Raw genomic sequence first — 20,804 nt, forward strand, 5'->3', positions numbered from 1 at the left:
GTGGCTCTAATCCTTTTTAGGGTCTCAAAGATCAAAAATGAAAACATGAATTGCTGCATGTTGCAAATTTTCTTCTCTTTTTCAGTCCCTACGATCATTTGGAGAGTATCTCCCAAACCAGGATGTATAGGAGCCAGCTGTTATATGTGGGCTGAAGAAAAAAAAGGACCATTCTCTTTTGAAAAGAAGGAAATGCCAAAGCCACTGGGAATAGAGGGGAACACTGCCACCTGCTGAAGAGTTGAAGTCAATAAAAATGGTGCCACGCATAGATAGAACATCTTTGGCAGTGCTCAAAATCAGTTAACCTATTTGCAGTCTGAGCAGGTCAGTGCAGAAAGTTTAATTCTGGAAACCTTCAGGACAATTTGTGCTGGGGAAAGGTTAGTCTGCCCTATGAGGGGGGAAGAGGCTTACATCTCTACTTCCATGATTAGTTGTGCCTATTGGCTCTGAGTTTTTCCCCAAAAACCTAAATCTCACAATAATAAAATATACTTGGTGAAAACTAGAGAATAGTGATATGAGAAGAAAAAGCAACACAAAGAAGTTTATTCATGTAATACTTACATGTGGTTTAAAATTCCCAGAGGCTCACCACCACCCTTTCCCAAATTAGTATCTTTTCTTCTTCTTCCCATTTCTCCCTCTTCTATTCATATACAAATATACGTACAAACAAAGGACAATTGCAAGAAAGGGCTGGAAGAAAGCTGCTGGTCCTTTTGTGTAAAAACCTCAGTCTCTCTCCTCCGCTCTGGTCTGAATGTCTATGTTCCCCGCCTCTCCCAATTCTTATGTTGAAACTTAACCCCCAAGGTGACGATGGAATTCGGAGATGGGGCCATTAGGAGGTGATTAAGTCATCAGGGCAGAGCACTCATGAATGGGATTAGCGTCCTTATAACAGAGACAAGTGGCATTCCCTTCCCCTCCCCCACGCCATAGGCGGCCCTCACAATACACAGAAACCTAAGATGCAGCCACTCTGATCTCAGGTTTTCAGCTTCCAGAACTGTGAGAAAGAAGTTCCAGTTGTTTAAGACATTTCTTTTCTATCTTTCTATTCACCTTTCTCCTGTTCTCTTTCTTGCCCTTCTCTTTCTTCCTATCCCCATTTTCCTCCTCCACACCTCTGTTTCAAATGCTCCTTAATATACAAGAAACTGATATGGCTAGGAGACCAGAAGGAAGGGTTACAGGACAGCCAAGTGACACAGCTTCAAGGGCCACAATTCACATCGTATGTGATGCTATTATTTCATGCTTTCAAACATTTTCAACCACATGAATATAGTATCTTTAATTTATATTGGATTTTTAAAACGTTAACCTTAGTGGCCCAATGGTGGGCCACTGCCTAATTTCATGATTTCACTTAATAATACAGAAAAACAGTTCTAGATCCTGCCTAGTTATAATTTTTTTTTAATTAACAATGTTTTAGGATTAATAAAATAAGTTCAAAAAACATATTGTGAATTAGGTTTTCTGTCTTGTAGGAACATCAGACAGAATACCATAGTAAGATTAACATGGTCAGACCTAGCTTAGAAGAGAAATTTTATCTTTTCTAAATACAATAAATGCAGAGTTCTCTTTTGTGGATTTTTGCTATTTAATTGTACTTAAATATTTTTCATTTCTTACAAGATGTACAGGTTTTATATGTCAGGAAACCCTGTAAAGGATGGCAGTAAACAAAGATCAGGGCACTTAAAGTTAATTTAGGATTATGTCAAATCTTTTTATTATTTTTTAATATGTCAAATATTTAACATGCATTTTGTTAAGTGAGGGAACTGGTAGAAAGCTAATAAATATAAACAGTGTACTTTCTGAGAGGGAAAAACCAACCTCATTCATTTACCCAGCTCTGATCTTAGCCATATGTAATCTCTCTCTCTCTCTCTCTTTTTTTTTTTAAGTGAGACTGAAAGGAAGAGAGACAGGAACATTGATCTGTTCCTGTACATGCCCTAACCAGGAACTGAACTGGGGCAGCCTCTGTGCTTCAGGATGATGCTAACCAATCGAGCTGTCTGGCCAGGGCAGAGCCATAATTTAGTAGTCTTATCTAAAATTTCTTTTCTGGGCATGGTACCTTTGTCATGGCTGCCTCCCACAGTGTAGTACCAGGTCTTTCTGTGAGGTCCGTGGGCAACAGGGGAAGGTCACGTGAGGAACCAGACCTGAGAACTTTGGCTGGAACCGCCCACACCCATGTGTGCCAAAAGAAACTTCCCAGGAGTCCTTTGGAAAAGAGCGACCGTCTGTCAGCCCGTGAAATTTCGCTACATCTTATCAACTCGCCTTCACCCTCCCAACCCTATAAATTACCCCCACGTGGATCTCCCATATGCGACTTCTCTGGCCCCCGTTTCGCAGACCAGAGAACATCGTCTGGGAAGAACTCTACTAAATAAAGCTTTTGCTATTCCACACTTTGAGACTATGCCCTTCCTTCTTCCTCGGTGGAGAAAATACCTTACACTTTCATTGGCTGTAACAGCTCATAGGACCAGCCCTTTCCTGTATCACCTGTTGAAGCAATTGGAGGAAGGCCTTAATTTAGGTGCATTTTATTATTAATGTGTTCTTACAGTCTTGATATCAGATATTATATTTTATTAAGTTTTTGTAATTATTTTAAAAATAACTTGCAACTATAAAATGAGATTGGCTATGTTTCAGATTTTGTTTATTTTACAATGTTGAGGCATTTGTCTATTTAAATTTCTTATTTAAATTTAGCACATTAGCCTGACCAGGCGGTGGCGCAGTGGATAGAGCATCAGACTGGGATGCAGAGGACCCAGGTTCCTGACCCCAAGGTCGCCAGCTGGAGCGCAGGCTCATCTGGTTTGAGCAAAAGCCTACCAGCTTGAACCCAAGGTCACTGGCTCTAGCAAGGGGTTACTCGGTCTGCTGAAGGCCCACAGTCAAGGCACGTATGAGAAAGCAATCAATGAACAACTAAGGTGTTGCAACGCGCAATGAAAAACTAATGATTGATGCTTCTCATCTCTCTCTGTTCCTGTCTGTCTGTCCCTGTCTATCCCTCTTTCTGACTCACTCTCTGTCTCTGTAAAATAAATAAATAAATAAAAAATGAAAAAACGAACTGCCTTTTGAAAAAGAAAATTAGCACATTAAATCTTCTCAGTCTTTAAAGTAGAATTCTTTCACCTGAGAATGGTCATTATTATAGTTTTGAAATGTGCTGTCCTTTTCAACTACATCCAGAAATTGGCAAACCAGAAAACGTTTGGCCTAAGAGTCAGTAAGCTACTTTAGTATTTTACTTACCTTGGTTGCTTACTTAGCTTGGGTTTGCTATAAAAATCTAGGACAAGCATTTCTGACTTCTAATTCTCGCAAACTGCACATACTATTTCTAATGACCTTCTCCACTAGACATCTGTTTATTTTACAATTAACAGAAGGTATAGGAATGAGGCCTTAAAAGCATTTTTGCTTTAGGTCACAGAATGCATACCATGTATAGTGTTGTCTTTGTACCACTTGGTTGATGTAGACAAAGGATGCCCTTTACAGAAAGGAAATCATGAATAAAAATACTTCCAGAGGTTTTCACAAAGCACATTATAGAAAGAAATCAAGTGTCTCGCAAAACTCTGGTGGGTTACTACTCACTGGTTGCCAGTTATTTAAATAAAGTGACTATGGTCTTTTCCAAAGTTAGAAAACTCCTATGCTTCGCATAGATGGACACACAGAGGGACTTCTCCTGAGTCTTTGAGAGATATAGCAATGCCTGTCCTCAGTGATCTGGGTTCAGTGAAACAGCCACACAGCTTAGGAGACTGTTGGGCAAATAAGTTGTAAAATCTGTATTTTCTGGTTTTGCTCACTTTTATTGTTAAAAATGGCCTCTGCTCAAGTGATGATGCTCTCATGTGATACAGCTGATTGCTTTCATGCTTGGGAAGGAGCTTGGTTATGCTAATGTGTGCTGGGGGAGGACTTTCATAGCAAAAAGTTTTTTTTTGTTTGTTTGTTTTTTATTGAGAGCTTTGAGCAAGTGTGTGTTGTGTCACATAGCAAAAAGTTTTAAAAGGAGAAGCTAGGAGGCCATTTTGGGAGAGAGACCACGTGGTTGGAGGGAAGGAGGCAGCCAAAATGGAGGCAAACAGAGGTGGAAGCCTTTGATTCTAGGAAAAAAACGGAAAGAATTGGTTTTGGTGCCTGTGTGTTTGTTTTTACTCATTGTCCGGTATGAGTCTAGAATAAAGGAAAATTGCCCACCAGTTATTGGCCCTGTTGTTTCATCACCATCTGTCCGAATCAAATGCGAATCTGCAAAAGCCAGGTGGCTGTGATGGTGGCCGTGGCTACTGGCTTTACAGAGATTCAACACTAGCAATTCTTCTACTTGAGTAGAAACCTCAGAGTAGTGGTCTTCAAACTAGAAAAGCACTCAGAGAGTGTTACGGAGATCGATTCCAGGTCTTTAACTTGTATACATACTTCCTCCTAAATTTGATTTACCTGAGATCCAGCATAGTTGGGTGGTTCTCATGGTTCCTAGTCCCCACCTCCCCTTTCTCCCATTTTAAAAGATAAGGGCATACCTCTCTACATTTAAAGGCTAAAATGACGTACTTATCAAAGTGTAAAAACCTGCAAGGACCTAATGAAACAAGCTCAAATAATGATGTTGGTGTTGAAAAGCTGAGTAACAAACCCTTTTGAAAGTTAGAGTGTTTAACATTACTAGTTTCCCAGTAAATTGAAGGAAAATCTATTCAAGTGGTCCACTGATAAATCACTAAAAATAAGTTTAACATTTCTAACTAGTCTTCTAGTAAATTGAAATATTGGTCCTGGCTGGGAAGCTCAGTTGGTTAGACCATCGTCCTGATACTCTAAGGTGTGGGTTTGATCCCTAGGTTGGGGCATATACAAGAATCAACCAACGAATGCATAAATAAGTGGAACAACCAATTAATGGTTTTTTTTCTCACTTTCTAAAATCAATCAATCAATAAATAATTTTTAAAAAGTCACCTTTAAAAAACATTTTTTCAAATAGTCTATGGATAAATCACTAAAAATAAGACCACAAGTAATCTTATACATACAATAAGTGATGTGTAGCATATAACTTGAAAAGCTTTCAAATATATGAGTGACGTCACTAAAACAATTCCTTCCAATTGTCATCAACTTACATATGTGAATAATATTCTTCAGTGTTTTCTTTTTTTCTTTAACATTTTAAAGTTTACTTATTTATTTATTTATTTTAGAGAGTAGGGAGAGAGAGAGAAGAGGAGAGAAGTAGGAAGCATCAACTCCCATATGTGCCTTGACCAGGCAAGCCAGGGTTTCAAACCGGCAACTTCAGCATTCCAGGTGGACACTTTAGCCACTGCACCCCCACAGGTCAGACTCAGTGTTTTCCATATAAAGCAAAAGCTAGAAAGAAACTGATGCTGAGCCCATCTTCTAGAAGTTCATTTATGACATACAAACCAATTTCTTAAAAATGCCATTGATTTCTTTCTTATATTAAATACTTGTCAATACTAAAAAGTATTTAACTGATCAATTATGAACAAGGAGTAATTAATGATATCTCAATTCAGAAAAATTACTTAAGTAGTATGGTTTAAGGAATTTTACATAATTTAATTTGATTTAAATGTCTATATAAAATTTGTTGCAGAGAAATATGACAGAGTGATTGATAAAAAACATTCATACATCCTGACTGGATTGCTTGGTTGCTTAGACCACTAACCCAATAGCAGCGGTTGTGGGTTCAATCCCTGGTTAGGGCACATACAGAAATGGATCAATGTTTCTCTCTGTCTCTCTCTCTTTCCCTTTATTTCTCTCTAAAAATCAATAAATTAAAATTTTTGGCCCTGCCTGGCTGATCAGCTCACTGGTAGAGCATCAGCCTACATGTGAATGATCTGGGTTCGATTCCCAGTCAGGAATTCTACTTTTAGAAGTGCCCATCTGCTTCTCCATCCCTCCCTCTTCCTCTTCTTTCTCTGTCTCTCTCTCTTTCCCTACTGCAGCCATGGCTCGATTGGTTCGAGCACATATCCCAGGCACTGAGGATGGCCTCCTGGAACCTCTACCTCAGGTGCTAAAAATAGCTCAGTTGTAAGCATGACCCCAGATGGGCAAAGCATTGGCCCCAGACAGGGGTTGTAAGGTGGATCCCAGTTCCGGCACATGAGGGAGTCTGTCTCTCTATCTCCCCTCTTCTCACTTGGACAAGAAGAAAAAAAAATTTTTTTTTAACTTGTCCAGGTTGTGGCACAGTGGATAGAGTGTTGACCTGGGACATTGAGGACCCAGGTTCAAAACCCCAAGGTCGCCAGCTTGAGCACGAGGTCACCAGCTTAAGTGTGGCATCAGAGATATCACCCTATGGTTGCTGGCTCACTGGCTTGAGCAAGGGGTCACTGGCTCAGCTGGAGAACCTCACCCTCCCACCCCCGTCAAGACACATGTGAGAAAGCAATCAATGAACGACTAAAGTGCTGCAACTATGAGTTGATGCTTCTCATCTCTCCCCCTTCATGTCTGTCCCTATCTGTCCCTCTTTCTCTCTTTCTCATGTGCAGGCTAAAAAAATTAAAAAAATAAAATAAATATATATATATATATTCACACTTCTGTACTGAGAAGAAAATTTAAATCCAAAAAAAAAAAAAAAAAAGAAGAGTGATGTAGAATTTCGCACTGAGAGTAGAACTTGTGTGTGTCTGTAAAGCCAGTAGTCGTGGCCATCACAGCCAGGCAAATGCAGGTTCCCATTAGATTCGGACAGGTGGGGGAAGCATTGATTGCTTCTCAGATGTGCCTTGACTGGGAGGCCAGTGACCCCTTGCTTAAGTCAGTGACCTTAAGTTCAAGCTAGTGATCGTGGGCTTCAACCCAGCAATCTTTAGGCTCAAGCCAGCGATCATGCGGTTATGTCTATGATCCTTCACTCAAATCGGCAACCTTGCTTCTCAAGCTGGTGAGCCTGTGCTCAAGCTGGATGGGCCTCGGGATTTCAAACCTAGGTCCTCAGTGTGCCAGATTAATGCTGCATCCACTGCACCACCACCTGGTCAGGCAAAAATTCTACTTTTAAATGTTAATATTTACATGAAAGGAAATTACTTCCTTGATAACTACTTAAATCTATGATGAAAAGGTTTAGTTCTTATTTTAAAATACGTAAGGAGGGAAAGTTTTTCCAAATTGTTCACTAACAAAAAAGTTTAAAGACCCTACTCTAGCAGAATTTTCATGCATGTGTATAAGAAAACATGTGTATAAATGTTTAAGGCAACATTATTTGCAATAGCAAATTGTTAGAAAGAATTTAAATGTCCCCCCCATATGAATAAAGAAATTGTAATATTTTCATATGGTGGAATAGTATATAGCGGGTTGAGGGGCATAAATTAAATCAATTTATCAACATGAAAACATATCAAGATTTACCAGACTCTAGTTAAAAATGATCCTCAGAATTACAGTGGGTTCATCTTTCTCTCATAGTCTACCATCTCTCAACAAAAAAACCAGTCCAGGAAGCAGGAAGTCCATAGGCTGTCTGACATCAACCAAACCTTGGCCCTGAAGCAGAGGACTTTGAATGGGTGTGTAACATGACCATATCACAGTCATGATCATGAACACTCCAAAGTTGCAGAGACATTTGAATGACTACCCCAGCTGGGAGTGAAAGGGAGATTAAAAAGGCCAAGGACCAACAAGAAGGAAAAAGATTTCCTCATTCTCTTTTTGAAATTTCTACTTGCCTAAAAAGAGGAAATAAAGTATTTAATTACTTTTATAAGAATAATGGATAGTGGAAATAGTAATCTAGCAAATAACCAATGCTGAGATAAGCAGAAAATGACTCTTAGCAAGAAATTAAACCTATGATAATAAAATCAGAGTTCAGGAGTTTATTTTTATAAGAAAGCAAAATCCACAATGCCTAGTAATGACTATTAAGTTTCTTTCCCATATATATAAACTTCATTCTTCTCTGTTTAGAGAAATCTACTTAAGTATTTGAATACTTTGAAAACTAAATCCAGGGCCTGGCTGGCTGGTCCAGTGGATAGAATGTTGTCCCAGAGTATGGACATCCTGGGTTTGATTCCCGGTCAGGGCACACAAGAGGACCATCTGCTTTTCTTCCCATCCCTCTTTTCCACCTCTTTCCTTCCCTCTCTCACAGCCAGTAGCTGGATTGGTTCAAGTGTCAGCCTCAGGCACTGAGGATAGCTCAGTTGTTCCAAGCATCAGCCTCAGGTGCTAAAAATACATTGGTTGATTCAAGTATCAGCCCCAAATGAGGTTTGCAGGGTGGATCATGATGTGTATGACATAGTCTGTCTCATTATCTCTCCTCCTCTCACTTAAAAAAAGAAGAAAGCTATCAAATCTTATTTTCTCACTGACTACAATATAAAATTAGTGATAACATAAAATGGGGAGATAATATGAGCAATAATGAAAACTACTGACTTTTATTATCACTAACATTTACTGATAACATTCAGAAATGAATATAATCATTAAAGGGCATATGTAAGGTCTTATGAAGGCCCTTGACATATTTATATTTTTCCTCCTAGGTCTGTGAAAATATGTTTCTATAAGGACAACCTGAGTGATCACTGTGGCCCAAATAATAATATTTATTGATTGATTACATACTACCACAAAATGACCTAAGAAATACATCTCATGTATTTCCTACAATTTAACCCTAGACTGCTTTCTTACCACAGGAACTAAAATCATCCCTTTCCTATAACAGCTGAAGCATTATTATTATTTCTGCAATTTTCCACCTTCAGAAGTTTTCTTCATAAGGTTCCCAGTATTTTGCAAGTACTTTCCCAGCAGACCCATCCCATCTGTTCACCGGACATGCCCATACAGGTCCAAACCTCCCTAGTGAGGCAGCCTTCACACAAGTACCTCTACCAAAGGGAAAAAGGAAATGGTATTGAACTGGTTGTACTCACTGACCCTCATAATGTTTATGTCAAAGGAGGATGCAGGGTGGTGGCCCTGGACATAAAATGAAACTGGATTGCTATCTGTTAAAAAATATTTCCAACTTTTTGCTTCATTGAATACTTTCCTGTTATTCCATCCTTCTCTTGGAGCATAGAGTACAGCCTTTTTGGAGTTAGTTTATAGGATACAATCTGAGTTACTTTTGGCTTCTCTATACACCGTTCCCCCACTGCCTTACCCTGAAAGAAAGGTATTTAGCTATGTATATTCAGATCATAAATTCCTGGAAAGCTATTTAGCATGGAGGCTAAAAGCGCCATTTCTGAAGCCAGATTGTTCGCTTCCAAAATTGGCTCTGTCACTTGCCACTTATGAGATCTTTAGCAAGTTATTTTATCTTTCTGTATCTGTGAAATGGAGACAATAATAGTGCCCTCCTATGGAGTTGTTATGAGGAGTAAGTGAGGATTGTATCACTTAGAACAAGCCTGGCATACAGTAAAACCTATATAAGTGCTTATTGTTAGTAGTTTTTGAGTGCAGGTAACTAAATCTTATTCAGTTGTACTTTCCTTGTTGCCATCTCTGACACCTTGCCTATTGTTTGGCATATGGTAAGCTTTTAGTAAATGCTGAAATAATGCTGAAGAACTGTCAACAACTGCAAGATAGGAGCTAATAGGAAAATAAAGATTCTCCCATCCTTCAAGGTCTCCCCAATAAACAGTATTTTCTAAATACCGGTAATTTTACGTCTTCTACAGATATAAACTTATGTCATACCAATGTTTCTGTTGAGTTTAAGTAAGCTGCATTAGCCTCTGAGTCCCTCTAGAGTCAAGACTTGGTAATGAAAAAGTCCAATCACGTTGTCATGCCACTGCTTTCTTAAGTCACATGTCCAACATTGTGACATGAGCAAGAATGCACACCATCTTCCTATTACACCTCTTCAAGGTTCTCTGTAGAGGCCAGGTTCAGGAAATATTACCTCCTTCATCAACTAGTTAGCTTCCTGGATATTGTCCACCACAAACTAGAAGGATGCTAGTCCCAGCTGAACTGTGCAAAGAGCAAACCACTGTGGCTTTCCCAAGAACCAGCCTTGTTCATAGCTGTCAGAAGGTACAGTAAGATTTAGAATAAAAATTTCATCTAGACTCTTTAGTTTAAGCCCTGAACAACTAACTACACCTCAGTCTTTGTTTCAGTATAGCTACTCTCACTTCCCTCTGAAGTTTCTTGGAGGTTAAAACAAACAAACAAACAATGCCAAGCACATTTTGACATCAGATAGACATTCAGTTAAGTATTTATAAAGTCAATGACTAAGAGACTACATACTTTTTAAAATACATTCTTAAATATACAAGGAGAACTTAACCAGTGGGATATAATATGATCCTTAGATAATATCATACATATATTATATTACATTAACATATCATGTTATATAATCCTTTTTTTCATATACTTTGTTATGGTATTTTCTGGAAAGACTTTAATAATCACAATTTCCATCTTTTGTTTCCCAAAGAAAACATCAACAGAGAAAATGTCAGGCTTAGTTAATATTTTGTGCCCCGAAGGAGACGGAGGAGGGAGGAAGGTTTACATGGTCTTTTTAATAACAAAGCAAGCACAGTAATGTATTTTATCTCTGTAGCAGCACCAACAACCAAAAGTGGACTTCTACATTTAGTTGAGGTGAACTTTTCTCTTTCAAACAGGTTTTAATGAAATTATCATTTTCTAACATTTCTCTTTTAATTCTAAGATGGAAGTAGCCAAGTCACAACTGAGTTTTAATTTCACAAATTATCCTTATTAACTTTGGGACAAGGTGATGCTTTAATAAAACTCCAGTGCAGGAGGGGGAAATTACTTATTCTAGAATAACTAATAACCTTTTTATTCTTAACTGAGCCAAGCGGCGTTAAGCCATGTCCTCTGGCCAACAGTTAAAGAATGGCTCTGAGGAGGACAACATGGGAAGATGGAGTAGAAAAGAGAATGGAGCAATCACACTAGGAAACAATGGGAGACTGAGGTGGAAAATGGGAAGGTATTTCCCTCAAGGATCAGCGGCCTCTTTAAATCATGCTCTACTGATTAACCCGAGTTTATAGATGTAAAAAAAAAAAAATGAAGACCAGAAAATGAAATGAATGAGATGGAAAAGATTATTGGGGTAAGAAGAGAAAAAGTCCATTTGATGGGGAGCAATAGAGTAAATATAACATGAAATTGCCTTAGGTACAAAAACTCAGTGGTCTATTCTAGATTCTTTGTCTCACTTGAGACAGTAGCCTAGTTCTAACCTAATTCTACTCTAATTATGAGAACTTGTTCTTCATTTTTTTTTTTTTTTTTTTTTTTTTGCATTTTTCTGAAGCTGGAAACAGGGAGAGACAGTCAGACAGACTCCCGCATGTGCCCGACCCCCGACCAGGATCCACCCGGCACGCCCACCATGGGGCGACGCTCTGCCCACCAGGGGGCGATGCTCTGCCCATCCTGGGCATCGCCATGTTGCTACCAGAGCCACTCTAGCGCCTGAGGCAGAAGCCACAGAGCCATCCCCAGCGCCAGGGCCATTTTTGCTCCAATGGAGCCTTGGCTGCGGGAGGGGAAGAGAGAGACAGAGAGGAAGGAGAGGGGGAGGGGTGGAGAAGCAAATGGGCGCTTCTCCTGTGTGCCCTGGCCAGGAATTGAACCCGGGTCCTCCGCACGCTAGGCCGACGCTCTACCGCTGAGCCAGCCGGCCAGGGCTTGTTCTTCATTTTTGATAGTCAAGAATTACTAATATTTACTTTCATATATGAATTTATTTAAAACTATCTGTACAGGATAAGCAAACTCTTTTCTTTTTCCTTCTAGGCAATAATATTTATTCAGCACTACTCTGATTTCTTATATATATCATGCTATTAGTGAAAGGAATAGTGAACTTTTCTTCATATGTTTCGCAAAGTAAGCCTTTCAAACACATAAAAAAAATAAAATAAAAAGAATTGGTCCACATAGAACTTAGGTCACTTAGCCTTGAGATTTTTTACAGTAAAATATTAAATTTAGTCAAAAGGACCAGGGACCAATCAATCACGTAGTAAATCAATTCAAAACATAGATATCAATATATAAATTGGAGGTGTTATAACTAAATAATAAAATATTATCTGGATCACTAAAGATACCAATCTAGTTTTAGGGGATTTTTTTTTTATCTGTTTAGATATTCAGCCATGGATAAATTGTTAATAAGTCCTGTGGAAAGTATGCTCAGGTAGAACTATGGAGAAAAGTGGTGATTGAATTGGGAAGAGTGACACAATATGTAGAGCTATGAACTTTTTTCATGAATGTTTTAGCAATTGTCTTAGTTTCTTCCATAACATACCATAGACTATGTGGCTTACACAACAGTAATTTACTTTCTCATAGTTCTGGAAGGTGTGAAGTCCAAGATCAAGGTGCTGGCCTGTTCAGTTCCTTGTAACAGCTCTCTTCTCTTACTGGCTTCAGAGGGCCACATTCTCGCTGTGTCCTCCTGTGGCAAGGAGGGAGGTCAGGAGAGAGAGAGAAAGAGGAAGATAAAGAGAGAGAGAGGTATTAATCTCACCCCAAGGGCCCATCTTCATTATCTCATTTAACCCTAGTTACCCCCCAAAGGCTCCATCTCCAAATACCATCCTATGAAAAGGGCTTCAACATATGATTTTTTTCCATAACAGCAAAAAGAATATGATATATTATTTCAGTTCCAATAAGTTGTTAAAAGTACACTCCATCTTGTCTTTCTCACTGAATGTAACTATAAAACTTGAATGAAACACATGGAATAAGCTATTCAAGGACTCTGGAGGGTTAATAGTAGCAGGTGAACTAGGGAAGAAGACCAGAATTCAAAACACTGCTGAATTAGCAGTGAGTTTTCTGGGCTTTTTTTTTTTCTTTACCAGAATCTCCTGGTCTAGACTCAGGATACCCAGAAACTCGGGTTTCCCTGAAACTCAGAATGAACACCAAGGCACAGACAGAGAAAGCTGCAAGAGAAAGAAGCCTTCCAGTTCTGGTTCAAAGAGCAGAGAGTATCAAGAAAATTTAACAGTTTTTGTTCTTTTCTCTGTTTTCTAGTGCCATAGGCCCTAAGAAATCTTGGCCCTCAAGCAGTGGCAATGATAGCAATGGCAGTGGGGACCCATTGGGCACCAAAATCTCTGCTGCAGGGGACCCTTCCCCGGTGAAGAAGCTGTAGTCCCAAGAGGGTGGGCAGAATGTCAGTTGCACTATTTCTCATTGTCCTTCCACTTGTTGGCCCTGGAATTGGCACAGTTCCAGAAATCACATAGCAGAGGAAGATGAATAAAGCACTAGTTTTCTGGCTAAGAAGTCTAAAAGAGGAAGCCCAGGGAAGCAGAAAGTATCAGAGATCATGGAGAGAGAGAGAGGAACTCAGGAAAGTAAGAGATAAAGTTGAGTATAAAACTTCTTACAAGAAAACAACAGTTTAAATGATTTCAAATTTCTCATCAGAAGTTGTAGAAGGTAGAACGAAGTAGGACAACTTAAAGTGCTGGAAAAGAAAAAGAAAAAGAAAGAGAAAAACAAAACAACTCTGTCAGCCCACAGTTTTAAATTCAGTAAAAATGTCCTTCATGATGAAGTTGAAATAAACATGCTCTCAGGGAAGGAAAACAAAGAAAACTCATTACCAACAGACCTACTCTAAAAAATTACTAAAGGAAGTTCTTTAGACAGAAAAGAACTTATCCCATAAGGAAACTTGGAACATCAGTAATAAAGAAAGAAAAACAGAGATTATAAATAACTAGGTAAATATAATAGACTGTTCTTTTGAGTTCCTTAAAATATATTTCATGTCTGAAAGCATAAATGATAACATTGTCTGGGGTTTTCAATATATGTATTGTTGTCATAAGACAACTACAACATAAAGAGGAGAGATAAAGGGATCTAAATAATGGGAATATTTCTATATTTGACTTGAAGTGGTAAAATATATTTATTTTCAGTAGATTATGAAAAGTTAAGTATATGTATTTTAATTCCAAGAACAAAAATTATAACACTTTTACATAAATGTATAGTAAAAAATACAATGGGTAAAATGAAATTCTAATAAAATGTTCAAATGAACCAAATAATGTCAGAAAGGGGAAAACAAAGAAATGAAAGAAAAGAATTTAAAAGGAAACCAACAGAAAACAAATAAAATGGTAGACCTATAACCAACTGCATTAATAATTACATGGAATGGAAATGGCTTTTTTTTTTCTTCTTCTGCATTTTTCTGAAGCCGGAAACGGGGAGAGACAGTCAGACAGACTCCCACATGCGCCTGACCGGGATCCACCCGGCACGACCACCAGGGGCGACGCTCTGCCCACCAGGGGGCGATGCTCTGCCCCTCCGGGGCTTCGCTGTGCTGCGACCAGAGCCACTCCAGCGCCTGGGGCAGAGGCCGAGGAGCCATCCCCAGCACCCGGGCCATCTTTGCTCCAATGGAGCCTCGGCTGTGGGAGGGGAAGAGAGAGACAGAGAGGAAGGAGAGGGGGAGGGGTGGAGAAGCAGATGGGCGCCTTTCTTGTGTGCCCTGGCCGGGAATCGAACCCGGGACTTCTGGACGCCAGGCCGACGCTCTACCACTGAGCCAACCGGCCAGGGCCTGGAAATGGCTTTAATATACCAATTAGAACACACATACTGGCAGAATGGATACAAAGAATGTGAACCAGCTAGTGCTGTCTACAAAAAACTCAGTTCAAACATATTGATAGAGGTATGCTAAAAATTGAAAAAAATGAAAGAATATATATCATGTGAACACTGATTAAAACAAAGCTGGGGTAGCTATATTAGACAAAATAGACTTCAGAGCAAAGAAAATCACCAGAAATAAGGAAGGACATTACAAAACACAGGAATAAAAAACTGCTTGACCAGTGGTGGTGCAGTAGATAGATCATAGTCCTGGGATGTTAAGGTCCCAGGTTACAAACCCAGAGGTCACTGGCCTTGAGCGTGGGGTCACCAGCTTAAGTGTGGGATCATCAACATGATTCCATACAATGGTGGGATTCAGCTGGTTCACACTGGTTCAGTAGAACCAATACCTAATTTTTGTTGAATTCAGCAAACTGGCTGTTAAAATGGCATTTATAATCAGCATTCTCTTTAAGGTGGGCGCCTCTTATTGTTTTTATTTAAGTACTAAATGTATTAAATAATAAACTACCTTTTCATATATCATTTTTTTATACTTAAAACAGTTATTAGGGTAGAGAACCAACTGGTAAATTACTTGAATCCCACCACTGATCCCATGGTTGCTGGCTTGAGCAAGGGGTCACTGGCTTGGCTGGAGCCCACCCCCCACCTGCCCATCAAAGCACATATGAGAAGTATCAATGAACAACTCAAGTGCCACAACTATGAGTTGATGCTTCTCCTCTCTCCCTTCCTGTCTCCTTGTCTCTCTCTCTCTCTCTCTCTCTCTCTCTCTCTCTCTCCCTCCCTCCACCTCCCATCTCACTAAAAACAACAACATGAATCAAAAACTGATAGAACTGAAAAGAGAAAGCAACAAATCTGTAATTGTACTTAAAAACATTAATCCTCCTGCCAGTAATGGATATAACTAGTAAACAGAAAATCAGCAAGATGTAAAAGAAATAAATAATAACATCAACAGAACTGGACCAAACAGATATATTTAAATTTCTCCATCCAGCAATAGCAGAATATATATTATCTTAAATATGTATGGGACATTCACAAATATAGATAATACCTGGATTATAAAACCAATCTTAAAAGTGTGAAAGAATTAAAACCATACAAAGTATATTATCAAATAATGAAATTAAATAACATAATAAATAAAATCTCCAAAGATTTGTAACCAACACACTTCTAAATAACCCATGGGTCAGAAAAGAAGTCAATATTACATACATTGAAAGAGACATGTTCAACATTACATACATTGAAAGGGACATGTAAAAATATTCTAAACTGGATGAAAATGAAAACACAACATTTCAAAATTTGTGAGATTCAGCTTAAGTAGTGCTTATAGGGAAATTCATAGTATTAAAAGTTTATATCAAAAAAAGAAAAAAGTCTCAAATCACTGATCTTTAAAACAACTTTTTAAAAAGAGCAAAATAAACCCAAATCAACCAGGAGGAATAAATTTTAAAAAGTTAAGAGCAGAGGCCTGACCTGTGGTGGCACAGTGGATAAAGCGTCGACCTGGAAATGCTGAGGTCGCCGGTTCCAAACCCTGGGCTTGCCTGGTCAAGGCACATATGGGAGTTGATGCTTCCAGCTCCTCCCCCCTTCTCTCTCTCTGTCTCTCCTCTCTCTGTCTCTCCCTCTCCTCTGTAAAAAAAAAAAAAAAAAAAAAAAAAAAAAAAAAAAAAGTTAAGAGTAGAAATGAATGAAAACATAAGATTAATAAAGAAAAACCAATGAAATAAAATATTCGGTCTTTGAGATCAGTTAAATTCATAAACCTAGACATCACTGAGAACGGGAAAACCAGCCCCATGACCATGACTTTATGTTACTGGGACATCTGTGGGCTGGCTCACGCCATCTGCCTGCTCTTGCAGCACACAGACTCCAACTATGAGGAGAAGAAGTACACAATGGGGGACGCTCCTGACTAAGACAGAAGCCAGTGGCTAAGTGAACAATTCAAGCTGGGCCTGGACTTCCCCAATCTGCCCTACTTAATTGATGAGGCTCACAGGCTGACCCAGAGCAACACCAACCTTCGCTACATTGCTCACAAGCACAACCTCTGTTGGGAGACAGGAGAGGAGAAGATTTGCATGAACATTTTGGAGAACAAGGTGGTTATGGACATCTGAATGCATAATACCCAGACTTGCTACAGCCCTGACTTTGGGAAACTGAAGCCTGAGTTTTTGAAGGTGCTCCCTAAAAAGATGAAGCTGTTTTCACCGTTTCCGGGGAAGAGGTCTTGGTTTGCAGGGGACAAGCTCACCTGTGTGGATGTCCTGGCTTTGTGACATCCTGGATGTGCCGCGTATGTTCGAGCACAAGTGCTGGATGCGTCTCCAACCTGAAAGACTTCTCGGTCTGCTTTGAGGGCCTGAACAAGATCTCTGCCTGTATGAAGTCCAGCCGCTTCCTCCAAACTTCTGTGTACTCAAAGATCGCTGTGTGGGGCAACAAGCAGGACTTGTAAAGTCAGGAGATGGAAGCAAGGAGTACATAGGGGCCTGGAGATCAGCTGGTCCTAAATGAACCCACAGAACTGTCTTGTTCTTTTCTTTTTAATTTTTTTTACATTTTATTTATTCATTTTAGAGAGGAGAGAGAGAGAGAGAGAGAGGAGAGAGAGAGGGGGGAGGAGCTGGAAGCATCAACTCCCATATGTGCCTTGACCAGGCAAGCCCAGGGTTTCGAACCGGTGACCTCAGCATTTCCAGGTCGACGCTTTATCCACTGCGCCACCACAGGTCAGGCCTGTCTTGTTCTTTTCTCCTTTTCTTTCCTTCACCTCTACTCAGGTTATATTTGGTGCCTTTCTCTTTCCCAGTCCCAGTTCGTTGTGGATTATAAAACTCTCCAGCACCCCCTTGCTCAGTGAAGTCTCCCCCTGACATTGTCCTTACCGAACTGAACTAAAGCCAGACAGACAGACCTTTCTTTCAGGGATTGCTCGAGGAGCTGACTGGACCCCTGGCCTGGAGAGCTCAGCCCTGCTCCTCCAGCATGGTCCTTGCCAAGTCCTGCCTGATCCCCAGTAAAGTCTAATCATGCCTGAAAAAAAATCTTCAACCTCAATGAACTTCACATACCTTAACAAATTGTTAATATCAGTAATGAAAGAGAGGATATCACTACAGACTCCTTAGATATTAAAAAGATAATAAGGGAACACTATAAACAACTCTATATGCTTAACTATGACAACCTATGTGAAATGAACTAATTCCTTGAGAACAAAATACCAAAACTCATCAAGGAGAAAGTAGATGACCTGAAGAATCCTGTAACAGTAAAAAAAATTGAATTCATAGTTAAAAACTTAAAATTTTTTTCCCAGGCATAGATGGTTACACTGTATGATTCTATTAAAACTTAAAGATGAAATTAAATATTCTACACAAACTTTTCCAGAAAATAGGGAACATTTACCAAAGAATTTTTTTTGAGATTTTATTTATTGATTTTTTAAGAGAGGAGAGAGAGAGAGAGAAAGTCAGGGGAATGGGACGGGAAGCAACTCTTAGTTACTTCTCCCATGTGCTTTGACCGGGCAAACCTGAGGCCTCAAACCGGCAACCACAGAACTCCAGGTTAACGCTTTATCCACTGTGCCACCACAGGTCAGGCTTACCAACTCATTTTTATAAAACCCCGATACCAAAGCCATTAAAAGACAGAATAAGAAAACTGTAGGTTAATATCTCTCATAAACATTGGTGTAAAAAATCAAACAAAATCTTAACAAATTGAACCCAGAAGTATTTTATTTTATTTTATATTGTACATTTTTTGCTTTTACTTTCTGTTTACAATATTTTTATTTATTAATTTTATTTTATTATTTTTTAATTAAAACATTGTTTTAAATTTATTGATTTCAGTGAGAGGAGGGGAGGGGGGAGAGAGAGAGAGAGAGAAGAGAACATTGATCTGTTCCTGTATGTTCCCTGACTGGGAATCAAACCAGCAACTTCTGTGCTTAGGAACAACGCTCTAACCAACTGAGCTACCTGGCCAGAGCTATTTATTGATTTCAGAGAGAGTGAAGAAGGGAGAGAGACAGAGAAAAACTGATATGTTGTTTCACTTATTTATGCATTCACTGGTTGATTATTGTATGTGCCCTCACTGGAGACTGAACCCACAACCTTGGCTTATTGGGACAATGCGCTAACCAACTGAGCTATCTGGCCAGGGAAACCTGAAAGTATTTTTAAAACATTATACAGTATAACCAAATGGGGCTTGTCTTGAAAAAGCAAGACTGTTTCAGTATTTGAAAAATCAATCAATATAATCTACTCTATTGATAGACAAAAGAAGAAAAACTACATAATTATATGAATTGATGAAGAAACAGCATTTGAAAAAATTCAACATCTATTCAAAATAAAAAATTATCAAATAATTAAGATAGAAGGAAACTAGATCTCATAAAGGTCATAGATGCCAACATCTAGATTCATACTTAGTAGTGAATGACTTAATGCTTTCCCCCTAAGATCAGGAACGGGCAAGGATATCCTCTTTAAATCTTATTTGACATTATACTAGAATTCCTAGCCAGTATAATAAAGCAAGAATAAGAATAGAAAGCAGCCATAGCTGGATAGCTCAGTTGGTTAGAACGTCATCCTGAAGCACAGAGGTTGCCTGTTAGATCTTCGGTCAGGGCACACTCAGGAGCAGGTTGATGTTTCCCCTCTCTCTTTCCTTCTTTCCCTTCCTCTATCTCTAAAATTAATACAATAGACATTTTAAAAAATGATTATTTCTTTTCTTCTTCTTTTTTTAAGTGAGAAGAATGGAGATACAGAGACAGACTCTTGTATGTGCCCAATCCAGAATCCACCTAGTAACCCCCATCTGGGGCCAATGCTTAAATCAACTGAGCTATTGTCAGTGCCCAGGGCCAATGCTTGGACCAATCAAGTCTCTGATTGCAAGAAGGGAAGAGCTAGAGAAGGGGGAGAAGGAGGAGAGAAGCAGATGGTCACTTCTCTTGTGTGTCCTGATAGGGAATTGAACTTGGGACATCCATATGCTGGCTGAAACTATGTTCACTGGGCCAACCAGCCAGGGCAAAAAGATTATTTTGGAGGAAAAACAATCTGTATTTGCAGATGACTTAATTGAAACCAAAAGAAATGAGAGAAAAATAAAAACTCCTCATAGAACTGAATTAAGTAAAGTCACAGGACATAAGGTAAAAACACAAAAATAATTTTATATCTGTACACCGGCAATGAACAACAGAAACTGATAAAAAAAAACATCATTTATAATAGCTCTAAAATATTAAAATACTTAAGAATGAATTTAACAAAACATAAGATATATTATATACATGCAGCAAACCACAAAATACTAATGAAAGAAATCAAAGAAGAACTAAATAAATGAAAAGACATATTGTGTTTAGGAATGGAAAGTGTCAACTCGCCAAGCTGATACACAGATTTAACTCAATTCCATTGACTATTTCAGCAGAATTTTTGTGGATATAGGCAAGCCGATTCTAAAATTAATATAGAAATTCAAAGGAACTAGGAAAGCCAAAATGTTTTAAAAAGAAGAATAAAATTGGAAGAATCATACTACCAGATTTTTAAATTGTACTATAAAAGCTAGATGAACCAAACCATGTAGTATTAGTAAAGGTATAGTCACTTTGATCAGTGGAATAGAACAGATAGCCCAGAAAGATTCATACAAATAGGGCCAATTGATTTTTTTAAAACTTTAAAAAAAATTTTATTATTGATTTTTAGAGAGAAAGGAAAGGTGTGAGAGAGAAACAGAAACATTGATCTGCTCCTGTATATGCCCTGACCAGTGATTGAACCCACAATCTTCGCATATCAGGACAATGGTCTAACCAACAGAGCTAGCTGGCCGGGGCCTGGCTAATTGATTTTCAAGAAAGACCCAAAGATTTTTTTTTTTTTTTTTTTTTCTGAAGCTAGAAACGGGGAGAGGCAGTCAGACAGACTCGCGCATGCGCCTGACCGGGATCC

General features: G+C 38.9%; 1 pseudogene; it reads left to right on the forward strand.

Annotated features, from left to right (window-relative positions):
• The first annotated feature begins 16,592 nt into the window (after positions 1-16,592).
• Positions 16,593-17,260, forward strand: LOC136381501 (glutathione S-transferase Mu 1-like; annotated as a pseudogene).
• Positions 17,261-20,804: the final 3,544 nt, after the last annotated feature.

The sequence above is a fragment of the Saccopteryx leptura genome, chromosome 9 (assembly GCF_036850995.1).
Source record: "Saccopteryx leptura isolate mSacLep1 chromosome 9, mSacLep1_pri_phased_curated, whole genome shotgun sequence".
Classification (NCBI taxonomy): domain Eukaryota; kingdom Metazoa; phylum Chordata; class Mammalia; order Chiroptera; family Emballonuridae; genus Saccopteryx; species Saccopteryx leptura.